Source organism: Chionomys nivalis, chromosome 9 (assembly GCF_950005125.1).
Source record: "Chionomys nivalis chromosome 9, mChiNiv1.1, whole genome shotgun sequence".
NCBI lineage: Eukaryota > Metazoa > Chordata > Mammalia > Rodentia > Cricetidae > Chionomys > Chionomys nivalis.
In genome coordinates, this window is record NC_080094.1 from 45711758 (window position 1) to 45727694 (window position 15937).

The window sequence follows — 15937 nt, forward strand, 5'->3', positions numbered from 1 at the left end:
ATGCCCTACATATAGATTTTCTTCTTATGTCTTGCTGTCTGCCTAGACCCAGGCTGACCTCTGACTTTCAGGCTCAGCTTAGTCCTTTGCCCTATGAAGCGTTCCTGCTTTCTCTTCTCACTTTTGTTTGCCCTGCTGAGCCCCAGCACAGCTAGGGGAGGGGAGGAGGGGATAGGAGGAGGAAGGGTTTCCTGTCAGCGCTTCCCCTGACACACCTGGGGTTACAGACAGGTTGACTGCAGAGAAACACAGCAGGATGGAGAACTTTGATTTCCTGCTTTGCAAACAGGGAGTGGCCTGTCTTCCTACTTCTGCTTCTCGGCACTGACACTAGAGAGGAAGAAAAGAGTGAGACCAGCCAAAGGAGCGAGCACATTCTCTCTTTTATGCAGAAACACGTTTTAACATACAGAGTGCTGTGTATCTGTCTTTCCCTAGGTCGTCACTGAGCCAGTCACTGGAAAGGGGCAAGGCAAATACCCACCACGCAGGACTAAGATGTGGAGACAGGAACTTAATAACTATACTCCAGCCTCATGTGGGCTTCTTCCTCCTATGAGCCTGGGAACTCTGAGAGGTCACCGGAAAGTCATATTTGATTGTATACATAAGGGATATACATATACAGTTGTATTACATATAATACCTACCCTTCACTCCCTGCCCAAGCTCCCGCCTTGTTCTCAGTGAGTTCCGCTGTTTGGATTTCCCTCCTCTTTTTTTTTTTCCTGTACCTGTCTGAATCCTACCAACAAGGATTATCTCAAATTCCTTATCTTTCAGGAAAAGAGCTCTCGGAATTCATAGAATCCTATTGGCACTGAAGTATTTATGGGTAGTAAAAGGAATCGTTGGTCCCCTGCTGTGTGACCTCATGATGTTAAATATTTGTCACTGAGCTCACTGATTCCTGGAACCTAGGGGACACTGAACTCATCCTATGTGCCTGCCCCAGAGAGGAGTATGTAATGGGGTCTCAGGACTGAGCTCTCGCATCAATCTGACAGAAAATCTGGCTTCAGTTGTGGGGACCTTTAGAAGGCTTGAAACAACCATGATGCATCTCTGCTCTTGTCAAAGTAGTCACAGCACCAGTCACTCAAGGAAATAACAGAGATTAAATTAATTTTTAATTAATTGTTTCATGCATAATAAACATTTTATTATAAAGTGATAAGATGGCGGTCAAAGAACATTTTTTAAATTATTTTTATTTCTGTTTTTTTTTTTAAATTTGATTTCAGGGTCCTCCGTCTCCTTCCAAATTTTATTTCATTAATTTTTCAGTGGCTCCTAACGTAGGTCAGAACAAAGGCTCTGTGTAGAGAGTCCTGTTCCTGCTTCATCCACTTATCCTTCCCATCCTTTCTCTGCCATGCCCTGCAGGTAGCTAACCTCATTAGTCTCCACTTTCTTTGTCTTCTTTCTATTTCTGTTCCTTTTTCCTTGAACAAATAGGTACACGCCGCTTACTTCTTCCTCTAGGAGGTATTCTTGAGGTAATTTCTTCAAGATTAGTTTTTCAGGACTGCTTCACCACCCCCACCTCTACCACCGCTATTACCTCGGCCACCTTCTGTGCCTGCTGGCTGGGAGGAGCTGGACAAGCAAGAGCCCATGACAAAGGGATTTGTTATGTGTTAATCCTCGCTGGAGTTAGTCATAGCAACAAGGAAATGACATTCTTCCCAGGGCTCTATTCCAGATACAGGCCTGAGACCTAAAGGTGTAGTCCTGTGAGCTGTCATGTAGCTATAGCACAATCCCAGCTACTCCAAAGGAGGCTGAGGCTAAGCAAAAATCCACAGCCAAGCTCTGGCCTGCTCATTCTCCTGGAGGTGGCCACAATGCCAAAACACGCTGACTTCTGAAAAGCCACTTCTAAGATCTCTGCCAGCACATGTAGCATCCATGAGACCTGCACACGTGGCAGGAAAACCATGCTCTGTGCCTGTGCTGGCTAGTTTTATGTCAACTTGACACAAGCTGAAGTCATCTGAGAAGAGGAAACCTCAATTAAGAAAATGCTTCCATAAATTCAGGCTATAGGCAAGTCTGTCGGGGCATTTTCTTTATTGGTGATTGATGCAGGAGGGTCCAACCTGTTGTAGGTGGTGCCATCCCTGGGCTGGTGGTCCTGGCTTCTATAAGAAAGCAGTCTGGACCAGACGCTGGTGGAGCATGCTTTTAATCCCAGCACTCTGGAGGCAGAGGTAGCCAGATCTCTGTGAGTTTGAGGTCAGCCTAGTCTAGAAGAGCTAGTTCTAGGACAGCTAGACCTGTTACACAGAGAAACCCTGTCTAGAAAAACAAAAAGAAAAAAAAAAGAAAAGAAAAAGAAAACAGTCTGAACAAACCATGAGGAGCAAGCCAGTAAGCAGCACCCCTCCATGGCCTCTGCATCAGCTCTGCCCCCAGGTTCCTGCCCTGCATGAGTTCCTGCCTTCACTGCTTTTGTTTTTTTTGTTGTTGTTGTTGTTTTGTTTTTTTTTTGTTTTTGTTTTTGTTTTTTCGAGGCAGGGTTTCTCTGTAGCTTTGGAGCCTGTCCTGGAACTAGCTCTAGTAGACCAGGCTGGCCTCGAACTCCCAGAGATCCGCCTGTCTCTGCCTCCCGAGTGCTGGGATTAAAGGCGTGCGCCACCACCGCCCGGCTCCTTCACTGCTTTTGATGATGAACTGTTCTATAGAACTGTGAGTGAAATAAGCCTTGTCCTCCCCAAGTTGCTTTTGGTCATGGTGTTCCATCACAGTAGTAGACACCCTAATTAAGACAGCGCCTCTACCCGTTTTCCTTATGAGCTTTGAGGATTGAAGATGGGCAATCCTCTGGATCCTTACAGTCCCATTTCAAGGAGTGTATAGCATGTCTAGGGATGCTAATTTAAGTTACAGGGAATTGGCCAAAGGAGTGGAGTGCCACTGACGGAGGTGTTGGTTGGAAAAAGCAGGAGCGGAGAAGATTCTTGCCTTGAAGTCAAGCTGTCCACAGTGGGTTCGGAGCCTATGACTCATCAAGGAAAAGGAGTGTCCTGTGTCCTAGGAGAGGCTGCTTTCTCCAAATAAGAGTTCTTTGGCCAAGGAAGGAAATGAGGTAATCTAAAATTAATCAGTGGCCACTAGTCAGACAGATCTAGAAGTCCAAGTCATGCCCAGCTACTTCTGCTGAATATTCATTCATCCTTTACCCCAAGGTACCAGGACTTGAACATGCCGGGCTCTAGTGAGAGAGAATGGAGCCCTTCTTGGGTAAGTGACTCCTTTCTCTGGGGTTTAACTTTTCTCTTCTATTAAATAAGGAGATAATTGGTAACCAGTGATGCAACTCGGTCATGGCCTCTTTCTTTCTTCCTTTCTTCCTTTCTTCCTTTCTTCCTTCCTTCCTTCCTTCCTTCCTTCCTTCCTTCCTTCCTTCCTTCCTTCCTCCTTCCCTCCTCCCTCCCTCCCTCCCTCCCTCCCTCCATCTCCTCTCCCTCCCTCCCTTCCTTCCTTCCTTCTTTCTTTAATTAAAAATTGTTGATACAAGATATTTTGTTCATATACTTTTCCTCTCCAACTCCTCCAAAATCTTCCTCAATTTTTAAAAGTAATTTTATAGTTTGTTTGTTTGTTTGTTTGTTTGTTTGTTTTGCCTGTATATATGTGTATCTATGTCTCTTGTGTGGGCCTAATGTCCCAGAAGGCCAAAAGAGTCCATCAGATCCCCTGAGACTGGAGTTACAGATGGTTGTGGGTTGTGAGCTGCCATGTGGGTGCTGGGAGTCATACCTGAGTCCCCTGGAAGAGCAGCCAGTGCTCTTAATCACTGATCCATCTCTCCAGCTACCACCACCACCACCACCACCACCACCACCACCACCACCACCAGCAGCAGCCATATTTCTTGTCATTCAGACAACAGTAGGATTGAGACGTTTCTTCACAGGCCTCACCCCCCTCATGCAACATAGCTGCCTCTATCTCTATCTTACTCTAAGACAGCTTCACAATGTAGGCCCCCACCTGCCTACATTTCAAGTTACTTGAAATGCCAGTTTGTAGACTTAAAGCAACAAAGCCCCTCCCACCTCTGAGGCTCTGGGAGTCTATGCCTTAGAGAAACGGATTCTGAACTGTGAATGGAAACAGTGAGTACCCTGCATTGGGATGAGAGGCCAATGAACCTTCAGTCCAGGATCCTAGATGGGGGACTGTGGCAGGGTACCAGAGCCGGGCATCTGCCAGGCTTTGGGAGAACTCAAAACAACCTCCTTGTGCATCCTGTTTCTCTGGTGCTGCTGCTGCTGCTGCTGCCAGCAAGTGGGCACCATGCCCAAGCTTCAGTGGGCAGTGAGGGGGCTAGGTGTCCATCTGTCCTGTTGTCTAAACCAGTGGCCAGGGAAGATGGTGCCTGAGCTCAGACTGCCCTCTGCTGGGGAGTTGTAAAATGAGGCACAGATGGAGCCCTTCTGCTTTCCTGCCACCTCCCAAGGAAGACTTGGACCTCTCCTTGTGGTTGCTATCCATGGTGGGGCCTCAGATCCAGACCCACAGGCTGCATGACAGGATACTGAGTCAACACAGTCTTCCCCAAGCCCGCCTCAAGTGTCACATCATTACTCAACAGTTGATTTTTTTTTTTTTTTTAAATTAGGCCTGTTTTTCTTCTTACTTCATATGCTGGTTAGCTTGTCAACTTGACCATTGCTTTAGTTGTTTGGCAGTAGGGAAACCCAGTTGAGAAAAATGCCTCCATCCAGGTTGATGTGAACGGGCCAGGCCCTTGGGGGACGGTGCTACCCCTGGGTAGAAGGTCTTGAGCTGTATCAGAAGGTAGGATGAACAGGCATGAGAAGCAAGCCAGCGAGCAGCCATCCTCCATGGCCTCTGCTTCAGTTCCCGTCTCCAGACTCCCGCCCTGATGTCCCTCAGTGATAAGAGTGTGACCTGAGAGCCATAAGAGAAAATTAACTGTTTCTCCCCGAGTTGATTTTGGTCATGGTGTTCATCACAGAAATAGAAATCCCAAGGCATGGACTTTCCTAATCAGTACTGAGCACGGTCGTTAATCTTCTTTGTCAGATTGCATAAATTTAGACTTACCATGGAATCACACACCCCTGGGTGTGTCTCTGAGGATGTCTCGAGAAAAGCTGAACTGGGTGGGGAAGACTTGCACCATCCCATGGTCTGGGGTCCCGAACTGAATGAAATGGAGAACAATGAAGAAGGCAGGCTGAGTAGCAGCATTCCAGCTGTGGCTGTGTGAGCAACTCCAAGGGCAAGACTTGAAGTCACAGCCGAGACACAACCGTGAAGGCTTTTTATCACCTACAGGTAGGAGAGCATAGTGCTCCCCTCAAACAAAGAAAGGGTGAGGAACTTTAGGGAGGCCTATACATATTCATATGGGGGGGGCACTTTGGAATGGGTCCAAACCAGTGCATGTTTAACTTAAGATACATACATCTGAGCATGCGCAATTAGGGTCACAATTCAAGAAGAATACACGGCAGAGAAGCACTCCCCCGTGATGATGGAACTGTTGTAGAGGTGTCTGGAGATGCTCAGCAGGAACTGGAACTTTCTGGTCCCTTCCAGCTTCCACCATCGCTTAACAGCCCTGGTGTGCTAGAGGAGAGAAAGCAAAGCCAGAACCCCTTCCTCTTTTTTCCAGCCAGTTGACTCTGAGGCGTTCTTTAGCGCACTCTCTCTCTCTCTCTCTCTCTCTTTTTTTTTTTTTTTTTTTTTTTTTTGTGGTTTTTCAAGACAGGGTTTCTCTGTGGTTTTGGAGCCTGTCCTGGAACTAGCTCTTGTAGACCAGGCTGGCCTCGAACTCACAAAGATCTGCCTGTCTCTGCCTCCCGAGTGCTGGGATTAAAGGCGTGCGGCACCACCACCCGCCCTTTAGCGCACTCTTCAATCACAGCGCAGACGTCCCATCTGGTTTCATTATCTTGTCTTCTTTCTCCTATCCTTTCCACCCCTCTTTACATTTTGGTTTGTTTGTTTTAGAAAGGATCTCACGTGGTATCCTTGAATGGCCTGGAACTCAATGCATAGACCAGGCTGGCCTAGAACTCACAAGAGATCACCTGCCTCTGCCTCCTGCGTACTGGGATTAAAGGTGCATAAAACCATGTTCAGCCTCCTTTTACTTTTTTTTTTAAAAAATTTGTTAAAAGACTTGTTTTTATTTCATGTGCATTAGTGTTTTGCCTGAATGTATGTCTATGTGAGTGTGCTGGATCCCCTGGAACTGAGTTGTAGACCGTGTGAGCTGCCATGTGGGTGCTGGGAGTTGAACCCAGCCCTCTGGAAGAGCAACCTGTGCTCATAACCACTGAGCCATCTCTCTTGTCCTCCTCTTTTCTTAATAACTTTCCATAGCTTTAACAATCACTAAAATCTGTGGACCTGAACAGTAGTATCTCAGCCAACTTTCCCTTCCCATCTACTTTACTAGTCTCAATATTTTTACTTATTTATCTTTATCCTTACCCACCTTATTTCCTTCCCAATCCTAACCTCGTTAGCTAAAATCTGAGTAGTCTGTACCATACTATGCTTGGTTATTTACCCTCCAACAGTCATGGAAGTTAGAGGAGCCACTGTTGTGAATTGGCCGGTATGACATTTGCAGAGTAGAAAGCAGCTGCGGTGACCCTCCCAGTTAATGTCCTATTCAAGTAGCAATACAGAGCTTGCACCAAGAAGCCTGAGTTCTTGGACTACGGAATGATTTCCAGAACTGTATACTCTACCACATCCAAACCCCACATGAACATTGTAAGTACTTTAACTGAAAAAAATAGAGCTGATTAAAAATTAAACCAAGAGGGCTGGAGAGATGGCTCAGTGGTTAAGAGCACTGACTGCTCTACCAGAGGTCCTGAGTTCATTCCCAGCAACCCATGGTGGCTCACAGCCATCTATAATAAGATCTGGCATCCTCTTCTGGTGTGCGGGCACACATGGAAGGAATGCTGTACACATAATAAATACATCTTTAAAAATTAAACAGAGAAAAGAAATAAAACAAGATGCATAAATCCCATAACATAAGAGACACATAAAACCCAAGACAGCATAACTCCTCCAGAAATTACTATTCCTATAGCAATGGTATTTAGCAAGAATGAATTAGATGAGATCCCAGACAAAGAATTCAATGTTATAAGTATATTCAAAGAAATCAAAGAATGTAAACTTTTGCCTGAGAACACAAATAGCTGAATGAGATAAGAAAAGTGATGTAGGATGGAAGAGAGATTCAACAGAGAAATAGAAACACTGAGAAAAATCCAACCTGAAATACTAGAAATAGAGAACACGTGAAATTCAATTTAAAAATTCTGGGGAACATCTCACCAGAAGAACCAATTAAAGAGAGAACAGAATTCTGGAGCCCTTCAGCATGGTAAATGAACTGGAACAATCAAACAAGGACAATGATAAGCTAATAAGAAGTGAGTGAGAATTCCAAGTCACCTGCAGCACCATGAAAAAAACAAGTCTATTGATGACCGGAGTAGCAGAAGGAAAACAGCGTATTTCCAAAGGCATAGAAAACATTTTAAAAAGAGAATCATTACAGAAGCTGGAGAGAGAGAGAGAGAGAGAGAGAGAGAGAGAGAGAGAGAGAGAGAGAGAGAGAGAAAGGGATCTGTGGTTAAGAGCATGTATTATTCTTGCAAAAGACCAGGGTTCAGGTCCCAGCACCACATGAGGACTCAAAACCATCTATAACTAATTCCAGGGAATCCAATGGCCTATTTTGATTTCTGTGGTCTTCTGCACGCGTGATGTGGTACACACACATACACATATTACATAAAGAAATAACTTTTAAAAAATAACAAAAATATCCTAGAGTTGGTAAAGAAGATGCAGTCCAAACATAGGGGCATTTGAGACACCAAACAGGAAGGCCAAAAAGAATTACCATCTCCTATTGTAATTTTAATTAAAATACTAAATATACAGAACAAAGAAACCATATTGAAAGTAGCAAGATAGAAACATCAAGTCATATATAAAAGAAGACCCATTAAAATAGTAGCAGATTTGTTAATACTTTAAAAGCCAGGATGACCTGAACAGGTATTTCAAGAAATAGTTTTGAAAAACAAAAATTGCCATCATGGATTATTATACCCAGCAAAACTAGCTATTTGGTATAGTTGAAGGAGAAATAAAAACTTTCCATGATAAAAATAGGCCAAGGAACTTACTTAGACAGCACTACAGATATACTTGAATGATCCCTTTGAACTGAAAAGAAATATTCATCATGAGATCACAGGAAAAAAAATAAATCACACCAGAATAATAAAGTAAGAGAGAAAGAAGAGGAAAAACCACTACTATAGTGTTTTAAAAGAAAATGGCCCTCAAAGGGAGTGGGATTATTAGGAGGCATGGCCTTGTGGAGTAGGTGTGTTCTTGTAGGAAGTGTATCACTGTGGAGGCTGGCTTGGAGGTCTCATATATGCTCAAGATACCACCCAGTGTCTCAGACTACTTCCTGTTGCCTGCATATTACCATGTAGCAGCTCCTTCTCCAGCACCATGTCACCCTGCACACTGCTATGCTCCCCACCATGATGATAATGGACTAAACTTCTGAAACTGTAAGCCACCACCTCAACTAAATGCTTTCCTTTATAAGAGTTGCCATGATTGAGGCTGGAGAGATGGCTCTGTGGTTAAAAGCATTAGCTGCTCTTCCAGGGGTCCTGAGTTCAATTCCTGGCAACCACACGGTGGCTCACAACCATCTGTAATGAGATTGGATGCCCTCTTCTGCTGTGTATGAAGACAGAGCATTCATGTACAGAAAATATGGAAACAAATCTTGAAAAAAAAAAGACTTGCCATGGTTATTGGTTATGGTGTCTCTTCACAGTAATAGAAACCCTAACTAAGACAACTACCAAATAAACAAAATGAAAAGAGTCCATACACACCTTTCAATAATAAGATTACTAATGGTCTCAATTTCTCAAAACAGGAGACACCTCACCACAGAAGACAGCTACAACTTTAGCATGGAATCATGGGGGAACTGTTGTAAATAAATAAACCTAGAAAACAAGCAGATGATGCTGTTCTAATAGCTACAAAATAGACTTCAAACTGAAACAATGAGAAGACACAAAAGTCACTTCATACTGAAGAAGGGAATGACCTTTCAGGGGTATATTACAACTGCTAAGTCGAAGTGCTCCGAACACAGGTGTGCCCAGTCTCCTGAAGCAGATACCATTCATAAAGTCTAATGTTAGCACAAAGAAGAAGTGATTCTGTGAAAAAGGTAAACAAAATGTAGTATCTTTTCTATCAAAAGTCTAATTAGGACAAAACTCCATTAAAATGTGTTTTAAAGAAGCAACATGGCAGAAACACAAATTCCTTCAGGGACAACGCTTCTTAGAATCCAAAGATGTTCTCAAGGTAGCACTTTCTGCTTGGAATTGCATTCTGCTTGTTGGCTGCTTGTTGCTTTAAAGCAGACAAATTCAGGAATGTGAGCCCAAGCTCAGACCTCTCAGAGTGAGGGACAGGGCCCCTATGCTTGATTTGGCTATGCACCCCTCGAAAGAAAGAAATCTTTTTGCCTTGCTACAATGCTTTGGATTGTGAGATCACTTTCTTGAGACCCCAGACCCATTTCTTACAACTTCAAAATTCCATGGAACTTTCTTCAAAATACATCATATATTTGCACCCACAGCAAGTCTTCTTCTTTTTTTTTTATTATTGATTTTATTGAGCTCTACATTTTTCTCTGCTTCCCTCCTTGCCTCTCCCCTCCCCATGGTAAAATGGTAAAACCCTCTCCCATGGTAAAATGCTCCCAATTTACTCAGGAGATCTTGTCTTTTCTACATCCCACATAGATTAGATCCATGTATCTAAGGGTCCTCATTGTTATCTAGGTTCTCTGGGATTGTGATTCGTAAGCTGGTTTTCTTTGCTTTATGTTTAAAAGCCATATGAGTGAGTATATGTGATAACTGTCTTTCTGGGTCTGGGTTACCTCACTCAATATGATGTTTTCTAACTCCATCCATTTGCCTGCAAATAAGAAGACAAAAATTAGGAGTAAATGAAAGTAACTAAAAGTATATAATTACAAATTATTAAGTAATGAATACTATTTTATTAGTTTCTTTTTTTTTTCATTGAGTCAAAATATCTGACAGGATCACCTTGAAGGTTTATTTCAAGGGGCTGGAGAGATGGCTCAGTGGTTAAGAGCATTGCCTGCTCTTCCAAAGGTCCTGAGTTCAATTCCCAGCAACCACATGGTGGCTCACAACCATCTGTAATGAGGTCTGGCGCCCTCTTCTGGCCGTCAGGCATACACACAGACAGAATATTGTATACATAATAAATAAATATTAAAAAAAAAGAAGGTTTATTTCATCTGTTTGATGGGGGACGGGACATGGTGGCTGGGGCTCCTTCTGTGGTGGTCCAAATTTGTGTTGTTATCTGTTCTGTTTTGTTTTGCCTTATTTTTCTCCATATACCAGAAAGCAAAGAGATAAAATCAGAAAGGTGAAGGAGGCTATGACCCTCAATGCCCCATAGCAACACACTTCCTCCAGCTAGACTCCAACTCCTAAGGTTCCTCAGCCTCTCAGAACAGCGCCCCCATCTGGGGACCAAGTGAACACACACATGAGCCTCCAGGGGACATTTTATGTTCAAACTATCACAAAGGGAGTAGGTGTCTTTCCTCCCTACCCTTTCCAGCATTTGCACTGAGAGGTACTGGCGGCCCTTGGGCTGCATTCCATACAAGTCAGAACAGCCTGGATATGTGTGCTCTCACAGCGTCAGCATGAACAACAATTAGAATAATATATTTGGTTCCAACTTGCAGATAAGCAAACAAGCTCTCACCTAGAGGATCTTTAATGCCTGTGTGTGGCTCATTTTACTGGAAATTGCATTTTAGATAATGGGTTTCTCTGAGGCTAATCCCAGGAGTATCTGTGATCCGGAGGAGAGACTTAGGAGGCATGGGGCAAGATAAGACTTGGCCAGAGACCACCTTGCAGTGAGTCACATGGCTCTCTTTGCACTCTAGAAAACGCAGGCCATGCTAAGGAACAACGGCACCAGTCCTAGCAACTGTGGGGCTTGTATTTCTCTCCTCCGAATCGACCCCTCCCTGTGTCTTTCCCCAGGGCAAACACCCACGGAAAAGGGGAGTGTTTTTCTCCGAATCCCATTTATTTGGAAATCGGTTTCATAAGTAGATGTTCAAACACAGGAAGATGTATGGGGTTTAAGTTCCCCTCAGATTGGAAGGTTTACTGGGGAAGGGTAACAGCATTCTACATACGCCCCTCTGGCTCCTTTCAGTCATCCCAGCTAGAGCTGAACGCTCCAGCCTATTGTTCTGGACATCCTGTTTGAAGGCCTTAGCCATCCATACAGAGGGGCTACCAACACCGTCTCTACAGCTCAGTTGGGGTTGAGCACGATTCATTACTGTGCTTTATATCCTATTTTTGAGGCACATTAGTCCCTACCAGAGCCAACTTTCAGTCTAATGACGACAGCATGGGATTGACATCTCTGACGTTAGGGTACAAAGTGTACCTGTCCTATCTCTTAGAATGTTCCGCCAGGACCAGGACAGTTATTTTGTGAGCTGTTGGAGCACCGACTGCTAGTGATTCATAGTGAATCCTTCCCAGTCATGGCTTTGGCCTAGGGAAGAGTCTTATCCAGAGTCACATGGGGATACACAGCCTGTCCTGAGAATGTGAGGTCCTCCTTTTACCATCAGAAATGCTCCAACTAGCAATGGGATGCATGTGTATCCAGTGACCCACCCCACACTCGAAGCAATACTGTGTGGTATGGGTGGAGCAGTACAGTTTGTGTGTGTGTGTATCTGTGTGTGTGTATGTGTGTGTGTATCTCTCTGTGTGTATGTGTGTGAGTGATGTCACATGGATAAAAGAGCTAGCAGAGGCAGGCATGCTTAAGAACACTGTTCAGAAGACTTTAAGAAACGCCTTCCTTCTCAGCCCAGTTAACTCTAATGAGCCTTTTAAGGCTCAAGGACCAGTGGCTAGCTACTCTGTGGAATGAAGTCACCAAGAAGTGTTGTTGCACAAAGGGTCATTTCCAGATCTCAGAGGAAATGTGCTCGCCCCTCCAGCTTCTAGGACTTTCCACAGAACTCCTGCTCAGCAGACAGCCCTGAAAACTGTGCTATTTTCTCTGAGTGATCCCTCCAAAACTCACCTGTCACATTTTTATTGATCCCTGGACAGCAGCCAGTAGGTGTTTTGTTGATCCGTGGGTAGCAGCCAGTAGGTCCTCTGCCTGGCGACAAGACAAGGAGCTACTCAAGTGGTGGAGAACATTGTGGTGTTAGATTTCACAAAAGCTATTCTCTCTGCTTGTCACTAGTGTAGACGTCCTTAAAATTAAACACGAGTGGAACTAAGCGCCTGATCAGACCTCTGCCGTCTGGGTAAAAGCAACAGGATCCACCCTCTTGACAATACAGAACTGAGGTCCAAAGCGAGTCCTCATCATTCCAGCACAGGAAGCTACAGAGACTGCGTGCGGCAGCTCACACCTTCAATCCTAGCACTCGGGAGACAGAGGCAGGTGGATCTCTGTGTGAGTTCCAGGCCAGCCAGGGCTACAGAGTGAGACCCTGTCTTAATAAACAAAACAAGAAGAGGAGGAAGAAGAGATCGGAAGAAACCACAGCTGCTGTCTCTACAGTGCTTGGCCGCTGTGCCTGTCAGTGCCGTGCCCAGAGAACACTGTGTGTGTGTGAATCTCAAAGAGCAGATTCTGTCTGGTCCTGGGAAACAGATTAGACGATCTTTCCTATGCTCCTCTGCAGAGTCTGCTGAGACATCATCACTGTAGCAGGCATGACTCCAGACCTGACAGGCCACATCCATCCGTGAGCCACCCTGCTGTGGGACTCCGAGGAGTTTTCCCATACTCACATGGATGTGTGAGTTCACATAGTCTGTATTCACAATGGATATGCTCCCTGCACACTTCCAAATCAAACAACAGTGCTGTATGTGGACAAGAGGACCCAGCAGCACCCTCCACCCTGACATTCCTGGGGCATCGTGGGCCACTTATGTGGGAGATGCCCTTGAAAGAGGGAATGGATGCTTAAAAGAGAAAAATTTTAAAAGATGCACAAACCTCAAATTCTCAATATACCTTTTAGGTAAGATTGGATGCGGGGACTGTTCACAAAAGGAAATTCTGGCTCAGTATTGTAAATATGGTCAAAACCCATGGCTGTGGAAGCCATGGGTCCCTGGGGAAAACTTATAGCTGTTGTTTGCTAAATGGTCATTGTCAAACTGTTTCCAAGTATTTATTTTACTGCCATAGACTTGGGCTGAGAAGCTTCTTATAGAAGACGGTAGCAGATAACACAGAGACTAATAACTTCAAAATGCTAAGGATAACTGAATATCCAGCTGTAGATTGAACATCTGCATCATCACCCTCTCAAAGCGCTTCTCCATGTGACCACAGTGAGTAAACCCCTTTCCCTACTTTTTTCGTCATTTTCTTGCTTTGATTGTCCAGTCAAGGACAGGTGGTCAAGCCTGGCTTTTTAGGACTAGGAAAGCGCAGGCTCAGACTCCAACACCTCCAACTGCTTGCCACATCCCGACTCACAGCATACTGACAGCTGCGGAGCCACTCGGTTGCATGAGGCGTGGGCACCATGCATCACACGTCTTTCTCATCCAGTCCTTCTTTGGTTCTGGTCACCCTGATTGGACATCCATGACTATGCAAGGTTTATCTGCCTTTGTGAAAACAAGGGCTCAGCATCTCCCTCCTGGCCAAATGCATCATCCGAGCATTTGGTAGCTGTCATACTGCTGTCTGGACACTTACAAGATTCTGGATTTGCTAAGGAGAGAAATGGGAAAGTTATATTTCAAAGGAACTGTGGGATATAGGCAATGTTCCCAGTCAGCTCTGAAGCTTCTGGGGCCTGTCCTTCTCAGGTTGCTATCAAGTGAGCCAGAAAAGGAGCATTCACGGGCATAGAACACTGCTGTGCTGCACAGGGTTAACACTGGCGAGGACCTGGAGGTGACGCCACACTTAATGACTCCTAGAAGCTTGGAGAAGGCAGTGGCCCATATTCGCAACACAGAAGTACCAGGACTGTCATAGATGGATCAAGACACTGCCATGGACAGAAATCCCTCAAGGGGATAGTGGTTTATAGGAGCACCTGGGGAGCTTTCTATTTACCCAAGCGATAAAGAACCAATGCTCGGGCTGGAGAGATGGCTCAGAGGTTAAGAGCACTGACTGCTCTTCTAGAGGTCCTGAGTTCAATTCCCAGCAACCACATGGTGGCTCACAACCATCTGTAATGAGATCTGGTACCCTCTTCATGTCCAGCAAGCATACAGACAGACAGAACACTATAATAATAGTAATAATAATAGAACATAATAAATAAATAAATAAATAAATAAATAAATAAATAAATAAATGAAAGAACCAATGCTCCCCGCTAGGGAACCCCACCCCTAATGCAAGTGGTGACAGAATCTTCTGATGCAGAGGCCACAGGACAGCACTCTCTTGACAGAACCTAGGCAGGCAAGGTGATCATCATAGGTGACAGCAAGAGACACGTGGCATCAGCCAGAGCGCCCGTCCCCCGCAGAATCACAGCTGCTAACAGAAGAGAATATTCCTAGGGACAAATTGTGGCTTGGCTTTACAGCTGGAGGAAACCAGCAAGGATGATAAAGGTTTATGGCAGTCACCACCAAGGAAAACTTCTCACCCTTGCCTACTCTGTAGGCCTGAATCAGTACTCTTTGCCTTACAGGAAGGTAAGATCTCATAAAGAGAGATCCCAGGGCACAGCGGCAGGCACACGCGGTCACCATTTCCCTTTATCCCTTTTCAGAAGGTCTGGCAGTCAAATATTCAATAATTATACCCTGAGGGATAGAAAATAGTGAGAGCCTTCCAGTACTACTGGGCACAGAGTCCAATTAACCTTGGAAATCAGAGATTCAAGCATTATCGTTATTGGGGTCAGATAACAACTGGGGTCCTGGACAGGAAAGACCCACAATGAGTCCAGTGTGCGCGGAGATCCACCCGATGGCTGTTGCACTAACCTATGAATGTGTAATGGGAATGGCTCTGTTTGACAGTTAGAGCATGGTCCCTGGCGTGTAGGGGAGTAACCACGGTGAAAAACATCACCCAGAAACCTCAGAAATGGCTTCCTCTGGCTGGAACGATGGATAAAAGTGAATACCACCCCAGCAAAGAAGAGGCTGCCGAGAAGGAGGTAACTTTCAATGATAGGCCCCGCTCAGCTGCGTGTGTTTGTAGCCTAGCAGACACCGTCTAGCCGAAGACAGTAAACTGTCGCAAACACAGCAGGAACCCTGGGCGCATCTGATTTGCCCAGTGAAGTAGCCATGTGTTTTCCTTAAAGCAGACTAACAGAGTATGCACACGCTATCAGGCAAACTACACGTCTGCATCTCTTCAGGAAGCAGAAAGGACACAGGGACAACCATCAGATTCACAATTGCAGCTTTGGCCCGCAATATAACTGTGAGGCTTCAGTCAAAGACAATGAGGCTTAGCGAGGCTTAAGACCTCTGAAAGCACCATCATAAAATGTATCTAATTACTAATAGATCCAATAAGATAATACACAGAAAGAATTTTCAAAAAGGTTGATATTGTTAAAAAACTAAAAACTATTGTTATTATAATTTATTATTGTTAGGATTAAAGTAAACAAATCAAATATTATTACTGGATGAGTTCTGTGTAGACAGTTCAATCTGACTCATTGTTATAAGCCTAATTATCTTTTTCCAAAAGCAAAAAACTATATTATAGTCTGACGTTTCTAATGGGATTTGAAATGAACAATAGAAAA